Source organism: Amia ocellicauda, chromosome 14 (assembly GCF_036373705.1).
Source record: "Amia ocellicauda isolate fAmiCal2 chromosome 14, fAmiCal2.hap1, whole genome shotgun sequence".
NCBI classification, from domain to species: domain Eukaryota; kingdom Metazoa; phylum Chordata; class Actinopteri; order Amiiformes; family Amiidae; genus Amia; species Amia ocellicauda.
In genome coordinates, this window is record NC_089863.1 from 18,178,897 (window position 1) to 18,186,683 (window position 7,787).

The window sequence follows — 7,787 nt, forward strand, 5'->3', positions numbered from 1 at the left end:
ATAGTGTGTTACAACGGCACTATGTATGTACAGTTATAATAGTGTGTTACACTGGCACTGTCTACAATTATAATGTAGTGTGTTACACTGGCACTGCGTACAATTATATAGTATATTACACTGGTACTGTCTGTATACAATTATAGTCGAGTTCAGGTAAGGAACAGACTGTATTCATTGCATTTTACCTCTCTCTCGTTCTCTCTCCCTCTCCCTCTCTCCTATATTTATCTACATGTGCTCCTCCTTTTCTCCTTCTTGGTGTCTCTGTTTCATTCATCAGTCTTCCTGTCATCATGCCTGTTCCCAACACTCCACTTTTTCTCTCTCTCTCTCTCTTGGCACATCCCTAATAAGGCAGAGGGAGTGAGAGACGGAGTGTTAAATACGTTGTATATATATTACCAAGCGATTTCTTATTCCCAATACAATACTGCATTCAGTCCTTTATACACATAAAACACAATCAGTGTCTGTTCTCCAGGTGTATATATACAGTACAGTACAGGGCTCAGTCAGTGTCTGTACTCCAGGTGTATATATACAGTACAGGGCTCAGTCAGTGTCTGTACTCCAGGTGTATATATACAGTACAGGGCTCAGTCAGTGTCTGTACTCCAGGTGTATATATACAGTACAGGGCTCAGTCAGTGTCTGTACTCCAGGTGTATATATACAGTACAGGGCTCAGTCAGTGTCTGTACTCCAGGTGTATATATACAGTACAGGGCTCAGTCAGTGTCTGTACTCCAGGTGTATATATACAGTACAGGGCTCAGTCAGTGTCTGTTCTCCAGGTGTATATATACAGTACAGTACAGGGCTCAGTCAGTGTCTGTACTCCAGGTGTATATATACAGTACAGGGCTCAGTCAGTGTCTGTACTCCAGGTGTATATATACAGTACAGGGCTCAGTCAGTGTCTGTACTCCAGGTGTATATATACAGTACAGTACAGGGCTCAGTCAGTGTCTGTACTCCAGGTGTATATATACAGTACAGGGCTCAGTCAGTGTCTGTACTCCAGGTGTATATATACAGTACAGGGCTCAGTCAGTGTCTGTACTCCAGGTGTATATATACAGTACAGGGCTCAGTCAGTGTCTGTACTCCAGGTGTATATATACAGTACAGGGCTCAGTCAGTGTCTGTACTCCAGGTGTATATATACAGTACAGGGCTCAGTCAGTGTCTGTACTCCAGGTGTATATATACAGTACAGTACAGGGCTCAGTCAGTGTCTGTACTCCAGGTGTATATATACAGTACAGGGCTCAGTCAGTGTCTGTACTCCAGGTGTATATATACAGTACAGGGCTCAGTCAGTGTCTGTACTCCAGGTGTATATATACAGTACAGTACAGGGCTCAGTCAGTGTCTGTACTCCAGGTGTATATATACAGTACAGTACAGGGCTCAGTCAGTGTCTGTACTCCAGGTGTATATATACAGTACAGGGCTCAGTCAGTGTCTGTACTCCAGGTGTATATATACAGTACAGTACAGGGCTCAGTCAGTGTCTGTACTCCAGGTGTATATATACAGTACAGGGCTCAGTCAGTGTCTGTACTCCAGGTGTATATATACAGTACAGGGCTCAGTCAGTGTCTGTACTCCAGGTGTATATATACAGTACAGGGCTCAGTCAGTGTCTGTACTCCAGGTGTATATATACAGTACAGGGCTCAGTCAGTGTCTGTACTCCAGGTGAATATATACAGTACAGGGCTCAGTCAGTGTCTGTACTCCAGGTGTATGTATACAGTACAGGGCTCAGTCAGTGTCTGTACTCCAGGTGTATATATACAGTACAGTACAGGGCTCAGTCAGTGTCTGTACTCCAGGTGTATATATACAGTACAGGGCTCAGTCAGTGTCTGTACTCCAGGTGTATATATACAGTACAGGGCTCAGTCAGTGTCTGTACTCCAGGTGTATATATACAGTACAGGGCTCAGTCAGTGTCTGTACTCCAGGTGTATATATACAGTACAGTACAGGGCTCAGTCAGTGTCTGTACTCCAGGTGTATATATACAGTACAGGGCTCAGTCAGTGTCTGTACTCCAGGTGTATGTATACAGTACAGGGCTCAGTCAGTGTCTGTACTCCAGGTGTATATATACAGTACAGTACAGGGCTCAGTCAGTGTCTGTACTCCAGGTGTATATATACAGTACAGTACAGGGCTCAGTCAGTGTCTGTACTCCAGGTGTATATATACAGTACAGGGCTCAGTCAGTGTCTGTACTCCAGGTGTATATATACAGTACAGGGCTCAGTCAGTGTCTGTACTCCAGGTGTATATATACAGTACAGGGCTCAGTCAGTGTCTGTACTCCAGGTGTATATATACAGTACAGGGCTCAGTCAGTGTTTGTACTCCAGGTGTATATATACAGTACAGTACAGGGCTCAGTCAGTGTCTGTACTCCAGGTGTATATATACAGTACAGGGCTCAGTCAGTGTCTGTACTCCAGGTGTATATATACAGTACAGTACAGGGCTCAGTCAGTGTCTGTACTCCAGGTGTATATATACAGTACAGTACAGGGCTCAGTCAGTGTCTGTACTCCAGGTGTATATATACAGTACAGGGCTCAGTCAGTGTCTGTACTCCAGGTGTATATATACAGTACAGGGCTCAGTCAGTGTCTGTACTCCAGGTGTATATATACAGTACAGGGCTCAGTCAGTGTCTGTACTCCAGGTGTATATATACAGTACAGTACAGGGCTCAGTCAGTGTCTGTACTCCAGGTGTATATATACAGTACAGGGCTCAGTCAGTGTCTGTACTCCAGGTGTATATATACAGTACAGTACAGGGCTCAGTCAGTGTCTGTACTCCAGGTGTATATATACAGTACAGGGCTCAGTCAGTGTCTGTACTCCAGGTGTATATATACAGTACAGGGCTCAGTCAGTGTCTGTACTCCAGGTGTATATATACAGTACAGGGCTCAGTCAGTGTCTGTACTCCAGGTGTATATATACAGTACAGGGCTCAGTCAGTGTCTGTACTCCAGGTGTATATATACAGTACAGTACAGGGCTCAGTCAGTGTCTGTACTCCAGGTGTATATATACAGTACAGGGCTCAGTCAGTGTCTGTACTCCAGGTGTATGTATACAGTACAGGGCTCAGTCAGTGTCTGTACTCCAGGTGTATATATACAGTACAGGGCTCAGTCAGTGTCTGTACTCCAGGTGTATATATACAGTACAGGGCTCAGTCAGTGTCTGTACTCCAGGTGTATATATACAGTACAGGGCTCAGTCAGTGTCTGTACTCCAGGTGTATATATACAGTACAGGGTTCAGTCAGTGTCTGTACTCCAGGTGTTTATATACAGTACAGGGCTCAGTCAGTGTCTGTACTCCAGGTGTATATATACAGTACAGTACAGGGCTCAGTCAGTGTCTGTACTCCAGGTGTATATATACAGTACAGGGCTCAGTCAGTGTCTGTACTCCAGGTGTATATATACAGTACAGGGCTCAGTCAGTGTCTGTACTCCAGGTGTATATATACAGTACAGTACAGGGCTCAGTCAGTGTCTGTACTCCAGGTGTATATATACAGTACAATACAGGGCTCAGTCAGTGTCTGTACTCCAGGTGTATATATACAGTACAGGGCTCAGTCAGTGTCTGTACTCCAGGTGTATATATACAGTACAGGGTTCAGTCAGTGTCTGTACTCCAGGTGTATATATACATTACTGAGAGAGATAATAAGAGAGAACGAGAGATGGAGAAAGGAATTAGATGGAGAGTTGGTAAGGTGTGAAAGACATCGTATGTTGTTGGGGGTCAGGATCAGAGAGAGAGAGAGGGGGAGAGGAAATGAGGGAGGGAGGGAAGGGGAGAAGGCCGGAAAGAGGGCTTGAGGGGGTGGGACCGACAGGGCAGTGTCAGAGAGAGTGAGGAGGAGCAGGGGAGAGGGGGAGGAGGGTGTGAACGACAGTACAGTGTGTCCCTCAGAGACAGAGCCCCTGTTGCGTAATGGCTGTGACCTGGGTGTCAAGGTCAAAGGTCAGACACCCGAAATAGAGCTGCAAATCCAAGAGCTGTTGGGTGTGTGTGAGTGAGTGAGTGCGTGTATTGCTACTGCTACAGCTGCTATTAATAATCATATTGCTAATGAGAAACATGCATAATTCCCTATAACATAAGCATTTTAGTCCATTTGAACACAGTATAATACAGTACAATATAGTACACTACAGTGTAGTATAGTACACAATAGTATTGTGCAGTTTAGTGTATTATAGTATAATACAGTACATTAAAGTGCAGTATGGTATAGTACAGTTAATTGTATTATAATATAGTGTAGTAAGGTATAGTATATTACAATATAATGCAATAATGGATTAACTGGAATCAGGGAGTGTGAAAAGCAAAGAGCAAAATCTCTATCTGTATTGCACCAGAGACTTCCCTGGACTCCACAGCACTGTACTGGACTGGAATGACCTGAACCAGGCAGGACTGTGCTGGACTGGCTCCAGAGTCGGGACAGATAGCTGGCACACTGTGACACTGTGTGATCATAGCATGGAGTGTGTGTGTGTGTGTGTGTGTGTGTGTGTGTCCATCTGTTTGTCCTCACTGAGTTCCATCAGCTAGTGTCTTCATGCTCTCTCTCTCTTCCCCCCGCCTCTCCTTCTCTGTCTCTCTGTCTCTCTCTCTCTGGGTCTGAATGGAAAGACATCACAGATAGAGCAGCAGGGTGTGAAGAGCAGTCACTCATTGACACTGTTAGGAATGTAGGGGCTTGAAGACCAGAAATACCGATTGTACGGCTTATTGGAGTTGATAAACTGAGGTATGGGATGAAGACTAACTACCCCCACCCAACTTCCGCCTTCCAGAGCAAAGCATCCGGCAACATTCACACTTTCCCAGCATTCATCGCTTCGCCTCTCTCCTGCACCCCTCACACCGCCTTCACAAACAGCTCCTTGCCTCATTCAATCTAGTGGGGGGTGTCCGATGGCCTCGTCCACATGGCCAGGTCATCATCCCCTTAGTAAAAATAAACTCTTATTTACCACTACTACATACGTCTATTGGGGTTATCTGAACTCCTGAATCAGTGAGCGAGAGACAGGATTGGGGGGGTAATATGGAAACACTGACTGAGTGACAAACTGGGCACTGGGGGATATTAAACCAGCACTGAGAGGGGGAGCGATGGAGCGTGAATGCGGACATACTGACTGAGACCACGAATGCTACACTGAGTCTGACAGAAGCGGAGGGAGAGCAAGAGAGTAATTCTATCTGTCTAGGGTATTGAGTTAAATGTCATTCTGTGTCCTCAGGGAGGATACTGACAACCTGCTACTCTGACCCCCAAAGGGCAAAGGTCACCGCGATGGACAACAGCTGAGCAAGAGAGAGAGAGAGAGAGAGAGCGAGAGGGGAGCTGCTCAGGTCTTTGTCACCAGTCCCTCATCAATACCAGACTTTCTTCCACACATTTCCTATTGAAGGAACCCAGTCAGTCAGTCTGTCAGTCAGTCAGTCATTGTGTCAGTCAGTCAGTCAGTTTGTCTGTCAGTCAGTCAGTCAGTGTGTCAGTCAGTGTCAGTCAGAGTGTCAGTCATTCAGTCAGTCATTGTGTCAGTCAGTCAGTCATTGTGTCAGTCAGTCAGTCAGTGTGTCAGTCAGCTAGTGTGTCAGTCAGTCAGCTAGTGTATCAGTCAGTCAGTCAGTCAGTCAGTGTGTCAGTCAGTCATTGTGTCAGTCAGTGTGTCAGTCAGTCAGTCAGCACAGTACACTGTAATGCAGTATAGCACACTCAGGTACAGTACACTACATCACAGTACTCACACTGCAAGACAGCACAGTAGAATTCAACACAGTACTAGACACTCCAGAACAGCACACTGTAGTCCATTATTATTATTATTATTATTATTTATTTATTGGCAGATGTCCTTATCCAGGGTGACTTACCGCATATTAGAGCAATAAAAAAGTGTAATAATACAGTCCAAAATTACAAATCAAACAATATACAATGACACATTCACAATTACAGAAGTGCATCAGAAAAATATACAGTTAATATAAAATACAAGTCCTACATCCTAGTACAATGTGCTAATAAGTGCAGACATACAGTTAAGTCCCAGGTATGTACTACAGGCATAGGAGAAGTTGTAGTAAAACAATAGAAGTGCAAACAATACATTAGTAGGCACTATAGTCCAGCACACTGCAGCTGCTGTACAGAGAGCCAGAGAGCCCAATGCAGCCCAACACACAACACTGGACACAGCGAGGGAGGGGGTCGTGTGTGTGTGTGTGGGGGGGGGTGTTGATGTGTCCCCACTGGAGAGAGGGAGGGAGGGAGAGAAGGACACCCTGTTCTTTCTCTCTGTCCATTGTATCTGTTGCAGTAAGCCAGTCTCAGATTTTGCTCTCTGGGCGAAAGCAGACTTAAGTGAACCTTCGACTGAAATGCTCCCCCCCCCCACTCTTCTAAGTTTATTTTTCTCTCTCTCTCACACACACTCACTCCCTCTCTCTCTCTCTGACAGTGCAGCAGTAATGAACTGCAGCGGCCTGTCAGCCAAATAGTGTATTACCCCCCTCCCCTCACTCCCTCTATCAGTGCGGTGTCAGTGTCCAGACAGTCAGTGTGTCTATATTGTATTAACAGATAGATAGATATTGACTGACAACACACTGCACTATAGACAGATACTGTGCAGACTATAGTATAGTAAAGTTTAATATAGTATAGGGGCCCAGACTGGAGCCAGCACTGTGTGGACTGTAGCATAGTATAGTATAGTATAGTATAGTATAAGGGCCTGACTGGAGCCTGCACTATAGTATAGTATAGTATAGTATAGTATAGTATAGGGGCCCAGACTGGAGCCAGCGCTGTGGGGAATATAGTATAGTATAAGGGCCCAGACTGGAGTCAGCGCTGTTTGACTATAGTATAGTATAGTATAGTATAGTATAGGGGCCTGACTGGAACCAGCACTGTGTGGACTATAGTATAGTACAGTATAGTATAGTATGGTACAGTATAGGGGCCCAGAGTGGAGCCAGCGCTGTAGATTATAGTATAGGGGCAGGATTGCATTCAGCACTATATTAACCCTCCCCTCCGCTGCATTCTCCTACTCCTCTCTCTCATGCCATCCCCCCTGCCTCCCTCTCACCCTGTCTGTCTTTCTCTCCTTGCGTGTGTGGAAAAAAAATAGAATACAATTTCATCACTGCTGCTCTGTCTCATTAGCTGTTCTACTCTGGGCTGTTGAGTGACAGAGCAGGCTGTCACTACACCCCCCATCGTCCCCTCTCTCTCTCTCCCTCTCTCCCCTTTATCTCCCTTCTCTCTCTCTTTCTCTCTCAGTGCAGCACAAATGTCCTATAGTGTCCAGTCAGTCACTGTGTCTATACTATATTCACCCCCCTGTTGTCTCTGTCAGTAGAGTCTTAATGTCCTGCAGTGCCCAATCAGTGTATCTATACTGTTTTCACCCCCCCACCTCTCTCACCTCCCCTCCTTAGCAGAAAAACACTTGAGCCGTCACTCAATACCCCCCCGCCTCCTTCTCTCCTCCCTCTCTCCCTCCTTCTCTCGCTCTCTCTCTGTCTGTCTCTCTGTCCTGCGTTCTACTGACAAGGCACTTTCCTGAAATAGGTGCATGTTCCTGCCTCCTCCATTCCTCTCTCCTACCACCCCCACTTCTCCACTAACTCCTCCCACACATACACAAACCCCACCCTCTCCAACCCCGGCACCTCCCCAGC

General features: G+C 45.7%; 1 protein-coding gene across 1 annotated transcript in view; it reads right to left on the bottom strand.

Moving 5' to 3' along the window:
• LOC136767753 (zinc finger protein 420) overlaps positions 1 to 7,787 on the bottom strand; it is a 58,129-nt gene that overhangs the window by 19,809 nt on the left and 30,533 nt on the right. The gene's annotated exons all lie outside the window — the stretch shown is intronic.